General features: G+C 43.6%; 1 pseudogene; it reads left to right on the forward strand.

The window, feature by feature from the left end:
• Positions 1 to 2,075: 2,075 nt before the first annotated feature.
• LOC136536906 (protein ALP1-like) lies at positions 2,076 to 2,728 on the forward strand (annotated as a pseudogene).
• The last annotated feature ends 20,229 nt before the right edge of the window (positions 2,729 to 22,957 follow it).

Consider the following 22,957-nt stretch of genomic DNA (forward strand, 5'->3'; position numbering starts at 1 on the left):
ATAATTACCCACCAATGCCACTGGTTACACAGAAAAAATGATTCGCTTCTATTCTCCGAGTCCCCCCCCCCCCCCCGCGCATCTCATTTTCCCTCTGTCCTCTTCTCGCGAGGCCGCCGTTAGGGTTTCCGCCGCCGCCAGGCAGACAGGCGGACGCCATCCACCCCCACCGCCGCCCGGGCGAGCCCTGCTGCCGTTCTCCTAGCCCCGTCAGGCCGCGTAGCTCCATCTCCCGCCACATCTGCACGAGGCCTGCCGCTGAAGCCCCGACGCCGGAGATCCCCCGCCCGGACGCAGAAGCTCCGCCTCCCGCCACGTCTTTGCGAGGACCGCCGCCTGCCGCAGAAGCCCCGACGCCGGCCGCAGCAGCCCCGACGCTGGAGATCCCCGCCCGGCCGCCTAGCTCCGCCTCCCTCCACGTCTGCACGAGTCCCGTCGCCTGCCGCAGAAGCCCCAACGCCGGCCACTGCCCCACGCCATCGGAGATCCCCCGCCGGCTGCAACCCCCCACCGATGGCCGTAGAGGCCCGCCAACAGCCGTCTGCAGAGGCCTCCCAAGGTATGGTGCCTGCTTTGTTTTTGGGATGCATGCTCTTTATCGATGCTCTGCAATTACATGAATTGGGCTGCATGCTCTGTTATAGTGTAGTGAATGTGTGGCGTGTTGATTTCAGTACCTTGCAGTCAGTGACTATCCATTCTCTGAATGAAATCAGAAGCATTGCTAGCTAAAAATTTTGCTACATGAATGAACTATTCTACGATGCAGTTCTGTCTGCTTCCATCTCTATCCAACACGTGCTCAATGCTTAGATTCTTTTCTGGATTTCTATATTACATTCATGGCTAGTTGGCTAATTGTATCTGTATGCCTGCCCCTGACCATGGGGGTTGATCTGCTGCTCTCCGGCTGGGCAATCTCTTTGAATTTTGAGCTGTATTTGCATTTGACATTAGTCTTAACTGATGAGTTGTAAGTGCATACCAATCTGAGTACCTTCCATCTGTTACCCCAAAAACCGCACTTTATACTCATGGACAGCCATTTCCCCAATTCACCATCCCCACTTTTGGCTAACCTGTCACCTGTCCAGCACCGGTTCTTAACTGCTAGCCATATGAAGAATTCGCATCTAAGAGGTGCCCAGCTTTTACAAATACGTCTCCAAGGCCTGGACTAATTACTTAATTGGAATTCGAAATTACTCAGTTTGTGTATGTTGTAACATTTATTTATCTTCCTGCAATAAGATTAAACCACTCATATGTGAAGGGAATAAACTCCATACCCAATATGTACTGAAAATTACTTGTGAATGTGATAACAGCTAAAACATGGTAACTAGTGCACTAAAGTTGCAGTAGACTATTAGCAAGCTGCTGCTGCAGCCTGATAAATGTAAACAGTAAAACAGTCATTTAAACCTTCTGCAGTGATGAGCCCCTCCAAGAATCCCATTTTTATCTCTGCTTTATACTCTAATATATCCTAAAAGGACCGCACTTTATACTCATGAAATCCGGTAACTTGCCTTCTAATATGAAATTTGTGAGTTCGATAGATGCCTGAAATTGGTTGGAACTCGGAGAACACTCGAGTACTGTGTATGTTGTTTGCCGAACAAGTTGGAAAAGGAAATCGGCCAAACACACACTTGAATGCACTTGGTTATGCTAAGGTTGAGAAAGGGTTCAAAGAAAGAACTGGAATTGTGGCTACCAAGGTTCAGATCAAGAACAAATGGGACAAGTTGAAGGAAGATTTTAAGACATGGAAGAAACTAATGCTGAGGCAAAAAGGGACTGGTTGGGATCCTATAAAGAAGACTATTGCTATGGATGATGAATGGTGGAAAAAAGCTAGAGTTGTAAGTTGGTTCAAAATTTTTGCTATATTTGTTTTCCATATGACAAATCTGTTGGTAATACTTATAATAATATGTGTTGTTCTGCTTATTTCAGGACATTCCGGGTTGTGGAAAGTTCAAAAAGAAGGGCCTTGAGAATGAAGATGACTTAGCCAAGTGTTCTGCTGACATCACTACTATTGGTATTGATCGTTTTGTGATATTGATATGCGCTTCACATATGTGGTTGCGGGTCAACCGGGTTCTTTGCATGACACTAGTATATTGTACCATGCATTGGAAGCAGATGTAGATGTCTTCCCACATCCTCCTCAAGGTAAATATTTTTGCTTACGTTCTTTTTCATATTTGTATGCACAAACTTATCTTGTTTTACATATGTGTAGGTAAGTACTATGTTGTAGATGCGGGCTATCCTAATCGTCCGGGGTACCTAGCTCCATACAAGGATGAAAGATACCACTTACCCGAGTGGCATCGAGGTATGGAACCAAATACTCCAAAAGAGAAGTTCAACCGTCTACACTCATCTGTTCGTAATGTTATTGAGCGCTCATTTGGAGTATTAAAAATGAAATGGCAAATCATTTACATGATGCCCGGTTATTCAATGGTCACACAAAAGAAGATTGTTGCTGCTACCATGGTCCTACACAATTTCATACGTGAACATGCTAGTGTTGATGTGGACTTTGCTAATTTTGATAGAGATCCTACCTACATGCCTACTATTTCGGAAAGGTACAACAAGTATGCCGTGTCTCAACATGCCTCCGATGGATCAACTTCGGAATAGCTTTGTGACTATGGACACCTTTCGTGATAATATGGCTACATCCATCACCCTAGCATGGAATTAGTGCAATGATTATTGTAATGACCTTATTTTGGAACTATGAACTTATTTTGTAATTTCGGTTCTAGGCAAATGACATGTAATTTATTATTATTTTGGACTCCACTGCATGTACTTTCATTTCATATTTGTGAGAAGTAGTTCAAGTCGAACCAGGGGCAAGAATGGCAATCTATCCTCAAACTCATCTTTTCTGGAGCTGGGGACACCCTCACAGCCAAACACCCTCATCAGACAGCTCCAACTCCACCCAGAGCTGGCTTCACCTGGAGTTCTAGAGTGGAGCAGCTCCACCCAGAGTTGGAGTCATGCCAAACAGGGCCTAAATCCAGGAAATAAAGTTTAGGGATGTCACATCGGGTGTCATATTGAGGTGTTATATGAAAGTGTTCGGATAGTAATAATAAAACAAATTACAGAAGTCCTCAGTAATCCGCGAGATGAATTTATTAAGACTAATTAATTCATCATTAACATATATTTACTGTAGCAACACATTGTCAAATCATGAACTAATTAGACTTAAAAAATTCGTCTCGCAAATTAGTCGTAATCTGTGCAATTAGTTATATTTTAGTCTATATTTAATACTCTATACACGTGTCAAACATCCGATGTGATAGAGAGTAATCTTTAGAGAGAGAAACTAGACAAGGCATGAATGACATTGTCTCGAGTTCTAAAGAACGGCAACTACTGTCAGCCCCCGCTCTGACCATCCATAATAGCGAATCAGGGCTGCAGTGTCGACAGTCGATCGAGCAAGTGATGAACATTTAATTTCTATAGCTTTCCTCCGTAAATTTTATTGTCAGTCAAAAGGCTCAAATTAACCGAACCCATCCTCGACCATCTTCTTGCTGATCGAGTCTGTCAACCATAAATCTTCGCCATCAAGTGTAGTATGGGAGGCTGCAGCTTTGGCCGGAGCCAAAAAAAAATGGAACACCGTTTGGATGTTTTCGAATTGCAGGCCGGCCTTTGTGTGTTTGACACACTGGACCGGACCAGCTGTTCTCTGGTCCCTGGATGCATGCAGTATTGCAGTGCATCGGCGGCTGGCCGGCCGGCCGGCCGGGCACCACGCCCCTCCAGCAACTTCCGGGGCGACCACACTTGCATCAATTTTGAATTCCTTTTGCTCACACCTTGCAACCAGCAAGCGTCCAAGGACCATAACAGCAACTACCTACCAGGCTACCCAGCATTTCCAGAAAATCTTCTGGACTTTACCTTGAGAAAGCAAAAGTATCTCAACCTTTTATTTTCTTTTACTGTGCCTCGCAAAGAAGAAAGAATTTCTTTCAAAGAACTATGGAGGTGAGATTATATTGCACAAAATTCCCAAACAATCATGATTTTCTTTCAAAGAACTATGGAAGTGAGATTATGGGCCAGTTTGGTTGCCGAAATTTTTGGCAAAACGATACCGTAGCATTTTCGTTGTTATTTGACAATTAGTGTCCAATCATAGTCTAATTAGGCTTAAAAGATTCGTCTCGTGGATTTCGTCTAAACTGTGTAATTAGTTTTATTTTTTATTTATATTTAATGCTTCATGCATGTGTCCAAAGATTCGATGTGATGGACAATCTTGAAAATTTTGACATTTTAAGAGAGAACTAAAGGGCCTATATATCGCAAAGAAGACTAGTTGACAGCACTAGAGGGAGAGTGAAGGTGGAGCAAGGGTGACCACTGACCACTGTCCACTGACGAGATGGTGGACGATCGATCGATGGAAGCTACAGCTACCAAACGGCATGGGGATGGGTGGCTGCTGCAGGGCTGCGCGCAGCCTGCAGGGCAAGCAGAGCTGCCGCTGCACCCTAGTTCTGGAGCCTGGGGAGTGAATGCGGGGAATCTTTGTCCGAAAACGATGCCATTCGTCTTCCTCCTCCGTCCGCCCATGCATCCATGTAGGCCTTGTTTAGATGCCATTCAAATTTAAGTTTTTTCATTCTCTTTTCATCACATCAATTTTTAGCCGTTTGTATGGAGTATTAAATGTAGGTAAAAAAAATAACTAATTGCACAGTTTAGTTCGAAATCACGAAATAAATCTTTTGAGCCTAGTTGATCCACGATTGAACAATATTTATCAAATAAGACGAAAGTGCTACTATTCATCGGATTGAAATTTTTTCACAATCTAAACGAGGCCCTACTGGCCTGTGCGTGTTGTGTTAAATGCAAGGGTGCCCCCCCATATTCTCTCCCTGTGCTGTCCCAGTCCTTCCACCACCGATCGATGCATGCATGGATGCCTTTCGCCCTGCTCCTCATTTATGCATGCTCGTGCCACAGTTACTTCTCCCTTGCAAACGCCAACTACCCTCTCCTCCACAACCCTAGCCCGCCTTCCGATCGGTCTCTGCTGGGTTTGTTCAGAACGCTCGTCGGTCCGTGTTCGTCGGTCTGAAACTGGTTTGTGCACATGATCGACGACGACGTGAGAGTGACGAACCGTCGTCGCAAGTTTCAGAAACAGAAACCGCTGACCGTGTTTATTTTATTAGTAGTAGTTTGCAACCGTGCTTCGAGCCATAGTATGTTTCAGGTCTGGTAAACCATTTTCAGATCGACGAGAGGAGAATTGTGACTTGTGAGTGCTACACATGCAAAGGAAGTCCATGAAAAATCTGTTCTCTCTCTCTCCCTGATCGGTTTGAGATCGAATAATGCAGTAGATCGAGAATGGAGGCATCATTGTGCGCATAAATACCTGTGTTTGCATTAACAGTTATGGAAGTTGGAACTTGGAAGCTGCAGTTATCAGTGCCGTGCGTGGAATCAATGTACGCCCGCGGGGATGTACATGCGATGCCCTGATGAACCCGGCCCTATGGAGGTGGGTCAAAGGATAAGGCACTAGCACACATGCATTTGCGTCTCTGTTCGTTCTGTGTCATGCACATTTTATCAAAAACACCATCTGGATATTTCAGGACTCGCTGCTAATCAATACTCCACAGTTTTGAATTCCCAGTCCACGCCTACGTCACATTGCATGTATCTGCAGGATTTATCAACTTACTCATATTTTTGGGGTTGATCATTGAATTCGGCATAAGGATTACACATTACTTTTGGTGCTAAACAAAACTCTGTTCATCTAGATATGGGCGCATCTATATAGAGAATTGTGGGTGCGCCTGCACCCACGGAAAAAATAAAAAACAGTGATAATGTTTAATTTTTCACTATATTGGCACCCTCGTGATAAAAGTTTACACACTCACAAGGCAAGCGCACCCCCCTCGAATTAGCTCTAACTCCACCCTTGCTAGAGCAGCTATAACAAGGAAAACCACTAGGAAAGAAGGCGATGTAAGAATCTAGATAGAATATTGTATATTTTATATTTTATATTTTATCATGTGTAATTTTGGAATGTATTGTGTCGAGTTTTAATATAGTTCTTTATTCTCTTTGAACAAAATGAGGTTAGTTTTCTCGTGAACGAAGGGAGAACAAAAAAGTTAGCTGGGTCGCTGGCAAAGGCAATTAGGCAATAGATGCATACTAATAATAACAACCAATTCATATTCTGCTGAATTGGAGACAACTCCTGGATATGGATGCAAACTAAAGACCAATTCATATTCTGCTGAATTGTGTACGGAGTATGAGTGTATGACTGCAAAGGCAATTAACAGATGCTCACAGCTGGTACATGATCAATGTGAGATCATCCATGCATGCATTTCTCCCTTTCTCCCTCATGAAAGAAACGGACACATAATGTGGTTATTGAGACTAGTCGAAGACTACTACGCACATGCTAGAAGTAGATCATATCGTCGTCCATGTCCATCCTGAAAAGAAACCCTCGGAAGTGGCTCGATGTGGCTTCAGTTGGTCCATATTCCATGCAATAGATTGGCTGAGCAGCAAATAATATACTCCGTATGTGAAAATAACTCGTGAGATGAAAAACAAGTGTATATATACAGTATACACTACAAATAACACATAGAGCATCAAATCATGAAAGGGCCTGTAGCATATAGAATACCAATGCAATCAAATTAGGGCGTTGGTTCAACTAAGACTTTCATGATGCGTCTGAGCTCTGAATTAAGCTAAGCTTGGACCGAATGTTCATTTGCATATGTTGGTGGGCATGCAGTGTGCTTAGCTGCCTGCTCTATACATATTTCTCTTGCTCGATCTGCCGGCGATTTCTGCATGGCCAAACTGGTGCCTGTTGCAACAACACGCAAAACGAACGCAAGACTGTCAATGGTTAGCCTAGTCACACAGACACACCACCGTGCCATAAAACTTTAGAAACGAATCGAAAAATGTATGTGTGCAGTCCACATACCGGCAGGCAGTAGAAGCAAAAGAGATATTATAAGAACACAAGAACCCATAACCAACTATACGCATGAGAATACGAGAGACTAGAATAATTCAGGAAGAGATGTTGGAGTCGCGTCACACAAACATGAAAGAGTACTAAGATATTGGCACGGCTCAATCAGAAACGCCAGTAGCTAGCTACCATTTAGATTCATCACTACTACGACTTCAACTTCTGAGTGAGCCGAGCCAACACCATAGTTACACTTCCATTTCTTTCTCCTCTGGCAAGCTACTAGCCGACGACAAACGAATAAGGGGATCGATGAGGAGGTATAGAAAGGAAGAAGATTGGTCGTCTGGGATCTTTTAGCTCCCAGGCATCCATGGCGTTCAACCATGGAGAGAGGAGGTGGGCGGCCGGTTGCTACGAAGGGTTTGTCTAGGCTAGGTGGTGTGTAGTGTAGGAATGCGTTTGGAGGATGGAGACCCATCTTTATGGGCTTCGCTGATTCCCTCCCTCCCTGCGTGTTGCTGCAGGCATTTAACTCGGCCCGGCTACCAAATGAGTAAAGACAGGCTGCAGCATTAATAGAAACACCACCATGAGCGCTCTCGCCCTCTCTCTCTCTACCGAGCTCACACGCTATGCATAGATATAAATGAGATTCCCCACCTTTTTCGTGGGCGATGATGCGCGACCATTTAATTTATTCGCAACTTGGAAATTCTAGGAGCACGAATTAACCCAAGGTTTTTAATTTCGGTATCGTCAAAATTTTGGCCACCACCGAAATTACCGAATTTCATGAAATTCGGCCGAAATTTCGCCAAAATTTTTTTAGAGATTAGCACATGAAGTATGTTTTTTTCTAAAAAATTTGGATCTAAACAAATATTAGTATGATTTATGACTACATATCTATTAAATAGAAGAATATGCAATATAAACAATAGAAAAATATAAGATTAGAGTTATATAGCACATGTATTAGTGTATTAAAAAATTTTGGAGTTTTCTTTCAGCCACCACCGAAATTACCGAATTTCGTGAAATTCGGCCGAAATTTCGCCGAAATTTTGAACCCTGAATTAACCTATACGGAGGCACACACAACAGCTGATCGTGGTCGTACATGACTCCATGTCTCTTCGGGCGTGTTTCTCTGCAGCTTGGTGTGTTTGTTTGTCTGGAGACGATTTGGGCCCAGGCGGCACGCTGCTTAAAGCAGCCTAGAGCCAGGCCCTACGGAAACGCCCGCACCCTCCGTTTCTCCAGAGCACGGCTCGTTTCGGCCATGGCAGGATGTTTTCGGCCGCTTCACGGGCTCGGCCTCTCATCTCGCACTCGACGCGGACATTTCCCCCCTCCTCCCCGCTAAGGTTCGCCTCCCTTATAACACGGCCGCCGCTCACTCTCCCTCCCTCTCCCTCTCCTCCCCGCTCCTCACTCCCTCCTGCTCTCCACTCTCCTCGGTGCGGTTGCCTCGTCCTCCCTCGTTCGACGGTGTGTGGTGGCGGCGGGGTCGTAGACGGGCCTCGCGTGGCTCGCGTTGGTTGCTCCTCCTCCATCTTGCTGGCACACGGGTGCTCCTCGAGACGAGCGGGTGCTGCCGCGGGTTGCTGTGTTTGTTTGCCTGGACCTGGGCCTATGGTGGACACTGCTTCGTCTTCCCCAAGCCGTCACCTACTTCCTCTCCAAATCTGCTTCCTCCTCCCCAAGTCGCCGGCTTCTTCCTCCTCTCCATCCCCAAAGTAAGGTGAAATCTTGAAATGTTGCTTACACTTGGCCCGATTTCGGCGGTCAAAGTGCTCATAGCAATGGGAAGTGCCTACACGTGACCCGATTTCGGTGCTCTACGTGCTCATAGCGTTGTTTCTGTGGGATTTATGGTTGCCTCGTGGCAGATTTGTGAGTTATTGGTCCCAATCCATGATGTTTCCATGTTTTCGTTCCACTATGATGATATATATGAGCTAGGGTTTATTGTTTCGCATGGTCTGAGATTAGGATCCTGGTGTTGCTGGTTTATTTGGTCGATCTGTGAGTTTTTGGTCCCAATCCATGATATTTCCATATTCTTGTTCCACTGTGATGATACATATGAGCTAGGATTTACTGTTTCACATGATTTGATATTGGGATCCGATTGTTGCTGGTTTATTTGGTCGATGATGTTGAGGTGGAGCCTCTGGGAGGCTGTGCTATCCACATTGCAGCCGAGGCCATGAAGCCCTTAGGTGTCCACTAGTTTTTTTATGTCCGCAATGATGTGCACTTAAAGGCCAGCAAGGCATGCCTTAACCTAAAATCAATCTTTCATTCATGCATGTAGATGGATTTGCAGCAGCAGAGATCTGTCGTGGCATTCCAGGCTGCTGCCATGGTAGTTGTGATGGTTGCCCTTGTTTCTTCTAAACTGAAAAGGGCTAAAGAGGAGGATGAGCCCATTTCTTATGGTCCTCGGTTAGAAGCAGATGAGCACAGGGAGAAGAACCTTTCTCTCATTTACAACTCAACTGATGCTGAGTGCATAGCCATGCTTAGGATGAGTAGAGCGCCTTTTTTCTCACTGTGCAACTTGTTTAGGCAGAGGGGTTTAGTTCTGGACACAATTAATTTCTCAGTTGAGGAATAGATAGCCATGTTTCTCCATGTGGTTGGGCACAATCAGAGGTTTAGAGTTGTCCATCAGAGCTTTAGGAGATCCATAGAGACAGTTAGTAGACACTTTCACCAGGTTTTATATGCTATTGGGGAACTGAGGGATTAGCTGATCAAACCACCAACTGGTTTGCACATCCCAAAATCTTGGGTAGTCACAGTTAAAACCCTTTTTTCAAGGTAACTGTTGGATATCTTAGTTCCATTATTTTGGGTTATGTTCTTATTTCGATACTTATGTTTGATCCTTACTCATAGGACTATATAGGTTCCATTAATGGAACCCATGTGTTGGCAAGGATGCTCAGGCACATGCAGGGGCGCTTTAGGGGTAGGAAACAAAGCTGTACACAAAATGTGATGGTAGCTGTTGATTTTGATCTCAAGTTCACATATGTTCTGGCTAGGTGCGAGGGTTCTGCTTATGATGCATTGGTTCTAGCTGATACCATAGAGAGAGATGGGGGTCTGAGTGTTCCTAAAGGTAACATCATTTCCCATAGCCAAATTGTTCTTAAACCTTTATGTTCTATCTTGTAAGCCAATCCACCACTGTCTTGTAGGGAAATTCTATCTAGTGGATGCTGGTTATGCTTGCAGACACTACTAGAAAACAGACCTTTCATCCTGCCTCTATTTTTGCCTTTAGTCTTGGTATTTTTATGTTCGGGACTAAAGGGACTATTAGTCCTGGTTGTATCCTCAAACAAGGATACAAAGTTCTTGCCCCAAGTGTGTGGTGACGGTAGGCAACAATTAGTCCCGGTTATAGCCTAGAGCCGGGACTAAAGGTTATCCTTTAGTCCCGGCTGGACTCTCCAACCGGGAATAAATCTTTACTCCCGGCTTGAGGATCCAGCTGGGACTAACGGATGACCTTTAGTCCCGGCTCTAGGCTATAACCGGGATAAAATCTTTCTTGATAACATAATATAGTCGCGCTGGACAAAAAAATGGGGCAGCCAGGCATTGAACCCACGACCTCATAGCCAAGGTCCAAACCATAGGGCACTAGCTAGCTAATAGGAACAGGGATCTCGATCTTTCGTCAGGTGATGGTAACTATCGTTGTGGCGGAGAATGACACACCGATCCGGCTTCAAATCGAAAGATTGAACCCTGCAATCTTAGCACCACAGCTCCTTTGGTTATCAACCGAGTCATGGACCAGGTTGACCTCGCCAAGAAGGCTAATCCCTGCCTGCGCAATGAAGAACACAAGCAAGAACAAGAAAGAACGCAACCAAATTGCAGATGAATGATTAAACTCACGAAGTAGGGATCTCACAAACCAATGAACGGCGAAACTGTTCTTGACAGATTAATCTAAGCAAAATCCGAACCCTAATAGAGGGGTGGCGGCTGTTTATGAAGACTCTAGGGTCGTGCAAGACCCCTGGACGTGCCCCTAATGGGCCCAAACTCGATATATAGTCCAACGGACCAAAAGACGGTGTCGCAGCACCCTGGCAGATTCTGGATACTGACTTGTTTCGACGATTCCCATTGATTCCGAATAGCTTTTGATGTGAAACCACTTGGATTGGCTTCCTTATCAAATTAGCTTTCCATCCATATGTGGATTATCGAAAACAGAGTCTGGATGCATCCTAGGTGACCAGTTTAAGGCAGACTGGTCCTAGAGGCCGAGACAGACTCGAATTCTTGCTGGACTGGGCCTCCGGCTTGTGCTGGTCATCATCACCTCCACCACTTCCTCTAAGTCCTTCATGACCCTCTCCAATGTTCCTAAGCAAGATAACATCATTAGGTAGTAGTCTATTCTCAAAAGTATGAAAAGTATCGCTTAAGAACGAGCTCACCTCTAAATTGAGTTGTCGCTTTTAAGCCCGGGTCATTGGACCTTGCATGATGGTTGGAGGATCAGCTGGTACATCCGAAGGAGTGATGTCCTCATCATCCTCTCCCTCTTGAATTGGAGTCGTCCTCGACTCAAGCTCATCTTCTTCTCCCAAATAAGGTTTCAAATATGCAATGTTAAATATGGGACTAACCCCAAACTTGGGTGGCAACTCAAGTTTGTATGAATTATCATTTATTTTCTCAATAATCTTATAAGGACCAGCTGCTCTTGGTATTAATTTAGACTTACGTAGCTCAGGAAATCTATCTTTTCTTAAATGTAACCAAACCAAATCACCCGGTTCAAGTTTAATCTCTTTTCTACCTTTACTACCAGCAATTCTATACTTTTCATTCATGCTTTCAATATTTGCTTTAGTTGTTTCATGCAACTTACGAATAAAATCAGCACACTCTCTAGCATCACTATGTATTCTCTCAGTGGTAGGTAAAGGCAAAAGATCAATAGGAGCACGGGGGTTAAAACCATACACTACCTGAAAAGGACTTACCTTGGTGGTGGAATGTTCCGCCCTATTATATGCAAACTCCACATGCGGCAAACACTCTTCCCACATCTTCAAATTGCGCTTCAAAATAGCTCTCAACATGGTGGACAATGTTCGATTCACAACCTCAGTTTGCCCATCAGTTTGGGGATGACATGTTGTAGAAAACAGCAGCTTGGTCCCCAATTTATTCCACAACGTGCGCAAAAAAATGACTCAAGAATTTTGCATCGTGATCTAAAACAATAGTAGAAGGTATACCATGCGAGCGAACGATTTCTTGAAAGAAAAGGTCAGCAATATGAAAAGCATCATGTGCAGCTAGCCCATTCCACCAAATAATGGCAAAATCCTTAAACTCACTAGTAGCTTGTCTAACTCTATGCTGCTCAGGTACAAGGTGGGCACTAAACTTTTGTTCTACCATCATCTCCCAATCAAGATATCCCTCAGCATCATAATGACCCGAAAAAGATGGTATTATGAACTTAATTTTAGCATAAGGATCATCGGGCACACGGTGATTATTACCTTGACGGTGGTGGTGGACACCACCCATACCTATCGTGTTATGGCGAAGACGTTGTCGTAATCTCTCTTGTCGGACAGCTGCCCGACCTATGTTCCCATTGGCATCACACACCATGTCTTGACCATCGGTGTTACTGCCGGAGACGTCGTTGTTGCCCGCCACAAAGGTTTCCAACTCAGTAACCTTGTCGGTTAGCGTGGAAATTCACTTGTCCAATCTCTCCATGCTATTGCCAATGTTGAGCTCAATGAGTGCGTTAGTGACGACCTTCTTGACAGCCTCATTCATCCTTTTTTGGGCATCCTCTACAATAGCTTGTAGTTGCTCTTGACTGACACACTCGTTGAAACCCGTAGGATTGTTATCTCCAGCCTGTTCACCTCCTGCCATTGAAAACACAAAAATAGGAACAAATAGGTGAAAGTTATCCCTACCAAATGACTACGTGGTTGTAGTGGTGTCACTTTTCACAGCAAGTGGAAGCATCTTACTAAGCTCTTACAAAGTTCTTACCAACACAAGTAGTGGGCGGTACAACCGGCGGCTGGTTCATGATACCTATGAGGCAGTGGTACCGAGATTGCAAGGCCCTTTGTCTGTACTGATCTAAAGAGTTTGTGGAGCTTGGAAGGCAAATAAAGAGTAATATGTATATCTGGCACACAAGTCAGTAACAGAAAGTAATGCTGAATTATAGTCCAAAGTACTTGTTCTTGTTGCTGGTGTTGTAAGTACCAGGTGTGTAACAAAAGTATGGTGGATAGCAAGGTGATAGGTGTGAGAAAAGCAAGTATGGTGGATGGAGACAGCAACATAAACAAGAAACCAGACAACACATGCTAACATAGTTCACTTTGGTCTTCTCTATGTGCTCCTCTAAATATTGTTCCTCTTTTGCCCCTCTCTTTTTTTCTATTTTTTGGGCTATCATTGTTTTTTTGGGAAATTTCAACTTTTTTATTTTATTTTTTTGATATTTTTCCTTTACTTAGGAGCATAAAAGAAGTAACCATAAAAAATATAAGCTCAAACAAGTGAAATACGTGACCTGTGGAATTTTCAAAAAACTGGATCAAAATCGACAAAAACCTTATGACCACGAAACGAGGATCTTGTGACCACTTTTTGACCAATCTAAAAATTTCGAACCCCAACAAAACGGGGATGGACAGATCCGAAATTTTTTTCTGATCGATTTGCATATATAGAACGTCGAAAACGGAGTTCGTATGCGAAAACTAGACTAGTTTTAAGAATTAGCTCCGAATTAGAGGACAAAACGGGAATAATGTGTGCAAAATTGGTCACAGCAGCCAAGATTTGATGGAAACGATGGGGAAAAACACACGAACTGGACTCTAACATGACCTAACCAGCAACAAGACCTCGACCAGGACACAAACTCAACACGACGGACTCTAAAACTAAAATATGCAAAGGCTATGGCGCGGAAGGTTCTAGGACAGGAAAAACGAGTATGGCACTGGACTATGGGACGGATGCGAAACACTCAAACTAGGGAATAAAAGTAAACCTGACGGTATACCTTAGCTCTGATTACCACTTAATGGGAACGGGGATCCTGATCTTCCGTCAGGTAATGGTAACTATCGTTGTGGCGGAGAATGACACATCGATCCAGCTTTAGATCGAACCCTGCAATCTTAGCACCACAGCTCCTCTGGTTATCAACCGAGTCACGGACCAGGTTGACCTCGCCAAGAAGGCTAATCCCTGCCTATGCAATGAAGAACACAAGCAAGAATAAGAAAGAACGCAACCAAATTGCAGATGAATGATTAAACTCACGAAGTAGGGGTCTCATAAACCGATGAATGGTGAAACTGTTCTTGACAGATTAATCTAAGTAAAACCCGAACCCTAATGGAGGGGTGGCGGCTGTTTATGAAGACTCTAGGGTCATGCAAGACCCATGGACGCACCCCTAATGGGCCCAAACTCGATACATAATCCAATAGACCAAAAGACGGTGTCGCAGCACCCTGGTAGATTCTGGATGCTAACTTGTTTCGATGATTCCTGTTGATTCCGAATAGCTTTTGATATGAAACCACTTAGATTGGCTTCCTTATCAAATTAGCTTTCCATCCATATGTGGATCATCGAAAACAGAGTCCGGATACGTCCTGGGTGACCAGTTTAAGGCAGACTGGTCCTAGAGGCCGAGACAGACTCGAATTCTTGTTGTACTGGGCCTCCGGCTTGTGCTGGTCATCATCACCTCCACCACTTCCTCTAAGTTCTTCATGACCCTCTCCAATATTTCTAAGCAAGATAACATCATTAGGTAGTAGTATATTCTCAAAAGTATGAAAAGTATCGCATAAGAACGAGCTCACCTCTAAATTGAGTTGTCGCTTTCGAGCCCGGGTCAATGGACCTTGCATGATGGTTGGAGGATCAGCTGGTACATCTGAAGGAGTGATGTCCTCATCACTAGCCATCTGAACTAAGTCACTTTCTCGACAAGAAACCACCCAAATATTTATTTAATAAGAGAAAAGACCCTTTAATTGATTATATTCTTTTGTTAACTATACTTTGATTTTTCTGGTCCATGTGCTTTCTAGTGCCTGATTGATCTCATAATTTTTATTAGGGTTTCAAATGGCCAGTGTGAAGCCACCACCAAGTTCAAGATTTTTCTGAATTGGTTTGGTAAATTTTTCACTTTTATTGAATTTCCACGCGACTTCACCGATTAATTATACGTTGAACTGAGTCCACCCACGAAAAGATCTGGAATGGTGCCAAACTTTGCCAAATGGTCTCTTGTGCCCTAGGAGACAAATATTTGTGGAGGTTGATGCAAAATTATATTGTTTTGAATATATAATTCGTCGTATTTCGTCTCACGCGGCACGAAGAAAAATGTAATAATAAAAATAATTATCAGAAAAAACTAAGATCTTGTGTGGGGCCATATTTTGGGTATAAATGACTGTCAAAAAAATTTTAAGCCATTTCGACATAGGCGGAGTCAACGTGCTTCATAGAGGTATATAGAACCTTTCGTCGAACCCTATCTATACACCTAGGTTCTCTGGGATTCTGAGGTCCATGTGCTTTCTAGTGCTGGATTGGGCTGAAACTTTTTCTCAAGACTTCAAATGCCTTATGTGTAGCCACCACCAAGTTTGAGATTTTTCTGAGGTGGTTTGGTACTTTTTTTAACTTTAATTGAATTTCCGCCCGAACTCACCGATTAATTATACAATGATTAATGAAGAACATAAAGATTTACGTTACAATTACGTGAAAACTAATTTCCTGTCGAAAACCAATAAATTTAATAATTTCAATTAAAGTCTACATTTTTGCATTAACGAAAATAGTGAGTATTAGTTGCATTATGTTCAACATTTATAATAAAAAACACAATAGTTTAGGTCACATATTTTTTTGTGTGCAGTAAATGAAAATAAAGTTTATTACTTTTTCTAAAAAAATTTATGCCTAGTATTGAATTTACTGCGCAAATAATAAGACTTAAATATTTAAATATAAAACATATATAAAATAAACTGATCTGCTTAAAAGTTGGCTGGAAATGAAAATGTAGCCCACCTTTAGTCCCGGCTCCTACCACCAGCCAGGACTAAAGGTGGGCTGCATTTGGCGGCCCGCCAAAAAATCCTTTAGTCCCGGCTCCTGCCACCGGCTGGGGCTAAAGGTCCCCCCTTTAGTCCCGGCTGGTGGCAGGAGCCGGGACTAAAGGTGCTTTAGTAGTCCCGGGCGGTGGATGGAGCCGGGACTAAAGGTCCCTCTCCTATATACCGCCGCCTCCCTTCTCTCTTCATCCTCATCGATCGTCTTCGTCTTCAGCGCGTCCCCAGAGCTCCACCACCGCCGATTCGCCTCCCCGGCCACCTCCGACGCCGCCTTCCTCACCGGAGGGCACCCCGACGCCCGCCCACCTCGCCGGAGTAGCCCCGACGCCGCGCCCCTCAAGGAGGAGCCCCTGGCTGCCCCCGACGCCGCGCGCGTGCCACGCCGCTGCCATTTCGCTTTCCTGGGCCACCCGGCCCGACGCCACGCCTTCTTCCTCACCGGAGGGCATCCCGACGCCCACCCACACCTCGACGGAGTAGCCCTGACGACGCCGCGCCCGGCCAGGAGCCCCCGTGCCTCGATCCAGGCCGCTGTCCACCACCGCCCGTCGCCAACACTCCATTCTAAACCACCGGTATATATATATTATATTTATTATATTTATGAATTATATTGACGAAATGTGTATTAATGTATATATGTATGAAATGTGTGTATATATATATATCAATTAATGTATATATGTATGAAATTATGTATGTATGAAATGTGTATATATATATCAATTAATGTATATATGTATGAAATTAATGTGTATATATATATATTAATTAATGTATACATGTATAATTTTTCCTTAGGAAAAAAATCAATTGTGTTATATTCTGATACGATGTGGCCTATACCCTAAACCACCCTAAACCCTAAACCCTAAACCACCCTAAACCACCCTAAACCCTCCCCGGCCACCAACGCTGGCCAGCCGCCCCGCGCAGGCACGACCGCCCCGAAATGTGTATGAAATGTCTATGAAACCCTAATTGCATAATTATTGTTTTATAATTGTTTAGGCTCTCTATGGCCGACCCGAGAGACGATGACCTGGAGGCGGAAATGATGGATATTATCAACGCCGGCACTGAACATTGTGCCGATATTGATAATGACCAGCAGGAAGATGATGGGAGTCAATACTTGAATCTCGATCATATTGTTGAGGAAGTTGTTCATGAAGATAATTTCGGCGAGGTATATATTTCTCAATATCTAGCTCTCATTTATTTATTATGCATACATGTAGCCCACTGGATCGACCTTCGTTTTATAATACTTTTTGTGTTTCTATGCGTACATAGCCATTTGGATCGACGACGACGATGAGGAACACAAAGAATGTTCGAGGGGCCAAAAAGCCATTGGAAGGCCGCTACATCATCTCAGAATTCAATGTGGCTACAGGCGAACCACTAGGACAATATGCACAAAAATTTGTGTACCACTGTAGGTACCTTGTAAGGGACAAGCTCCCGATCAATGCCCGTGAATGGAAGAAAAATAACAATGCTCCTCATATTAGTTATGTCTCTGATAAGGACAAGGAGCTAATTTGGCAAGATGTTCTTGCACATTTCACGCTCCAAACAGATGATTATCATGAAGACATCACCCATGAAAGGTTGACAGAGCGAGTTAGGCACTAGACAATGAAGAAGATGGCCACCCAATTCTAATCTTGGAAGAAGCAGCTGTACAAATCATACGTCAAGAAGAACAAGACTCCAAATTGGAACGATAAGGGACCAATCATGAAGGCAAGGCCCTACTAGGAGGAATTTGGCGAGAAGGAACCAAGAGAATTCCAGACAAAAGCAATACCACCATAACATGGGATCAGGTGGCTACGCGACTTTCGTTCCCAAGTGGCAAAAAATGGAAGCAGACCTTATTACCAAGGGGGTCATACCCGAATCAGCACCGTGGCCTGAACGCACAAAGCGTTGGTTTTTAGGTCATGGGGGAGGATTGGACCCAGTCACCGGGAAGCTCGTCCATGGCACAAAACTCAAAAGAGCAACAGAAAGGTTGATTCAAATTCTAAAAGCTAGAGATAGTGGACTATTCCAGCCCAATAGAGAGAAAGATGAACTGACATATTCCATCGGGACTACTGAGCATTGTGGACGAACTAGAGGCAAAGGGGTCATTCCGTGGGTGCAAGGTTTCCCTGAATGGATCGATTCGTACAGAAGTCGCCAGAGATGGAAGGATGAGGAGGCAGAGAGGATCCACATCTTGCAGCAATATGTTATTGAGTCACGGGAAGCGGTGCTTGAATCACAAAGGCGAGAAAAAGAAATGCAAGCAAAAATGCAAGAGGAAGTCGCAAGGCAAGTGCAAATACAATTGAGTGCCCACAGGATTACAACAGCTCCGGGAATCAACATTAGCCCCCCCCCCCGATCAGTTGAGAAGCAGTTGTGCTTCTACGGAGCTGCCTGATGCCATAAAAGATGCAGAGCTGCGCTTCCTTGTGGATGATGTCACTGAACCTTTTACATCATGTGAGCTGCACATTCCAAAAGATAATGGCACAGTGAAGGTGGCTATTGGTGTTGTAAACCCTATCGACTGTACCAAGACACCAAGAATCCATGGGATAGTAGTACCAGCTGGATATGCTACCGTCTCGGTGGATAAAGCTATTGAAGGTTTTAGCGATGTGCCTCTTGACATTCATGGACGTGATGGGGAGAAGACCGTGGGAGAAGCAGAGAAGTCATTCATTACATGGCGCAAGCGCTACATCAATATTCCCGGGAAGTCGTTGCCACACAATAGGTATAGATGAAAGTGAACGAAACAAATTTTTTTATTAATTTTATATTGCCTCTTAAATAACAATTGACTTATTGTCTTCTGTACGCACACAGCAGGGCCTCCCCCAACCTAAGTCCAATAGTACAATCACCAGACTAGCATAGTGCTCTGGGCAGCGGTTATGATGGGGTAGAAGACACGGCTACATCCCCACCATCTCCAAGACGGTCTCCACCGCCACCACCACCGCCTCCAAGGCGTTCCCCAACGCCACCTCGAAGGTCTCCAACGCCTGTTCCCCCACCTCCTCCCATGAACCAGGGAAGACGGTTGTAAACAAATAAGCCATCTGCCCCGCCAGCGAAGACGACCAAGAAGGCCCCCGTGAAACCAAGGCCAATTCCATAGAAATTGCCTGGTGAAATGAGTAAAGAGGAGTTAGATGATGCGGTTAAAAAAACCGTCGGAGCATTCTTCTCAGGCATAGGGAAGAGGAAGCAGCAGGAGCAGAAGCACTTCCACCTACCTCCAGCTAAACTAAGGTGGATGGTGGAAGCTGAGCAGAAAAAGAGGTGGCAAGCTCGTAAGCCCTCGCCACCATCAGACTTTGACCGCACTCTTAGCAAGATAATTAAGAAAGCTGCTAAAGCAGGGAAAACTGTTGCACAACTCGGAGAACAAGAATTGCAATCAGTCCATCCTCTAGTTATTGCTGATGAATATGGTTCAAACATAGATATGCTGGATATGATGGAAATACATGCTAATAAAGAAGTGGATATGGTGGAACTTGCTAACTTTTATGCTATGAGAGGTATCGACCTTGGCGATTTCCTCTTCAAAAGTGCGCCGGTAGCGAATGAATGGCAGAAATATGAGCATGGTAGGAGTCTATGGAATCCTAAGACCATCAATGAACTGGGTACACAATTGTTCAAGCTAAACACCTTGTACCTCGATGCGTGTCACCGGAAAGAGTTCTATATTTCTGTTAGAATCAAAGACGACCATTGGTTCCGTGGCGATGACGTTATGTACATTGAGTTTGCTGAATTACACCAACTAGTCCACCGGAACTCTCTCAACAAGACTCTCATCAGCTGCTATTATCTATAAGTGATTCTTTCTACTAATTAATAATAAGTCGCTACGTACGTACATGTCTGTGTTTATTATCCTCACTCTATATATATGATGCAGGTTTAAGATGGGAGAGTGCAAAAAGAGAGGGTGTACTGATATTGGTTTTATTGATCCACATATCGTATTCAAAAACCCTAAACCCCAACCAACATGAAAAGCAGAAACGGAGGCCAATATCAAGATGTTCTTAGAGAAGTAACGTGACAAGAAATGTATACTCTTCCCCTACAACTTCAGGTAAGTGTTCATAATGTCGATGATCGTGTATCCATATATATATGTTCACTGTACCTGTTAGCTAATTAATGAGTGTTAATGGACATGGCAGTGAACACTAGATATTGATGGAACTCGATCTGGAGAAAGGTCTTCTAGGCATCTGGGACTCGATGAGAAAAGAGCAAAAAGAGTTCCAAGAGATGATAGATACTATTCAAAGGTAATTGCAGTCTCACTAGCAAAACTATTCTAGTCTCTCTACATGCAAATTAATGGTCCAAATATTTTTTATGTTATTTGGTAGTTGTTGGGAAAAGGTCTATCAGGAACACCATATGAAACGCAAAGTGCCACTGAAAGTAGTGCTATACAAAGTAAGTACTATATACCTACCTTAGTTCAATTTCCCTATGCTCGGATGATGATGAATCTTTTTCTCGTAAAGTGGGTTCTGCTGCAGCCCCAGGGGACCAATCTCTGTGGATACTATGTTTGCGAGTTCATGAGAGTGTGCTAAAAAAGAACTAGTCTAGAGCAAAAAAGGGTAAGTGTACACATATATATATATTCTTCATACATATATTTATATATATATATATATATATATATATATATTCGTGATAGATACAATTTATTTATCATTATTCTTGATACACATATATATATACTAATATACTTTTTCTTTATCTCATATCTCAAATTAAAGACTCGTTGGTTGAAGGAAAAAACCCTGGACACACACCATCTCAAAGCAATCCAAGAGACAATAGGTAGATTTCTGAATGATCAGGTCTTAACTCCTGGCGGCGAGTTTTACTATGACCCAAATATGTGATGATGAAAGCCAAATTTCATATTGATCCAAAGAACATGTGATGATGAAATGTACAATTAATGCAAACTTTACATGTGACGATGAAATGTAATATTATGTTTTAGTTTACTTTTACTTGTGTTGCTTGCGTGCATTGATCGAGCGAAAACTTTACAGTACGTGCGCGTATACGTATATTACTTTGCAGCGAATAATGCGTATTCGAAAACCAAATTAAAACAAAAAAGAATCATCAATTGAAATAAGCAGGAAAAGAAAAAAAAAGACCCTTTAGTCCCTGTTGGTAATACCAACCGAGAATAAAGGGGCCAGCCCAGGCGCTGGCGTGGCTACCTTATCACCAACCGGGACTAAAGGTCCGCTTCTATTCCCGGCTACTAACCCTTTATTTCCGAACTCCTATTCCTAGCTGCGTAACCGGGAATAAAGGGGGTTGGCAGCCGGGAATAGAAGCCCTTTTTTACTAGTGAGACCAGGGTTCCTGCCTCCTTACAGGGGTGCTAGGTATCACCTGTCTGAATATTGTCCTAGGCATAACCCTACTAATGCCAAAGAGCGGTACAACTAGAGACACAACTCCCTTAGAGTGACCATTGAAAGGGCCTTTGGTGCTTTGAAGAACCGCTTTTGAATCATAGATAACAAGCCATTTCATAAGTACAAGACATAAGTCAAGCTTGTTCAGGCCTACTGCATCTTACACAATTAGATCCTAGGATTTAGGATTGATCCAGTGGTCCCAACTGAAGTAGAGTGGGTTGCAATCCCTGCTTCTTCTTCCTCTTCTGGTCCACTGTCTATGCTCTACAGTCATAAGAGGTGCCTACCATGGCATCAGTTAGGGATGGGATCTATGATGCCATGTGGGAATCTAGGGGTGCTTATAGGACTTAGTTGTGCATTTCATGTTTCATTGTTGGACATCTGTAATAAATTAAGGCTACCTTGTATGGAACTATTGCTGCATTATTAGACATGTGTAATATTTTATTTATGGACACTAGCGGAGACCTATATTGTTTATGCAAATCTGTTAGGGTACTTGTTTTTTGATGTATCAATTAGTTAGAACTTATAATATGTGCTTTATCATGTTGTAATGTCACTGAAATTGTGTAAATTGTCCTTTAATTAGTACTACTAAACTACTTTGCCATGGTTATTTGCTAAAATGTTGCAATAGCTAGTCTTTTGCCTTGTGTCTGTAAATTGCGTTCAATCTGCTGCATAGCGAGCTATCCAGGCAACCAAACACCATCCCAAGTTGACAGTTGGGAGGTGGTTGGGAACACTGACAGTAGGACCAGGAAAACAAACACAGTCCCACATGGACCTGGCCCAGATGGGAATAATGAACAACCAAGGTGTTGTTGCACTTGTTGAGCCTGGCCTTACCCAGCCTGGCTGGGCCGGTCCATGCAGGATGGCGATGTCCAGGTAAACGAACACGCCCTCCATGTCTCTCCATGAGCAATGGCGCTATCGGTGCCCTCCTAATCGACAGAACCAAAGGAGAAGAGGCCCTATGTATGAGCATGAACAAGGTTACAAGGGAATCATGGATTCATGGGTGAGATCACGAGAGGCCAAATGCCTTAGGATTCAGTGCTTCACCTGTGCACTTACATCTAGGAAATCCTAGCTCGATCCGCTATATATATTTGGGGACAAAAACGATTAGAAACCATCAATCAAAACAGGTCTAAATTGTTTTGTTTCATTTTTTAAGAAACGAAATAAAAAATAATCACTACTACGTAAAAGATTTC

This window comes from Miscanthus floridulus, chromosome 2 (genome assembly GCF_019320115.1).
Source record: "Miscanthus floridulus cultivar M001 chromosome 2, ASM1932011v1, whole genome shotgun sequence".
In the NCBI taxonomy this organism is placed as follows: Eukaryota; Viridiplantae; Streptophyta; class Magnoliopsida; order Poales; family Poaceae; genus Miscanthus; species Miscanthus floridulus.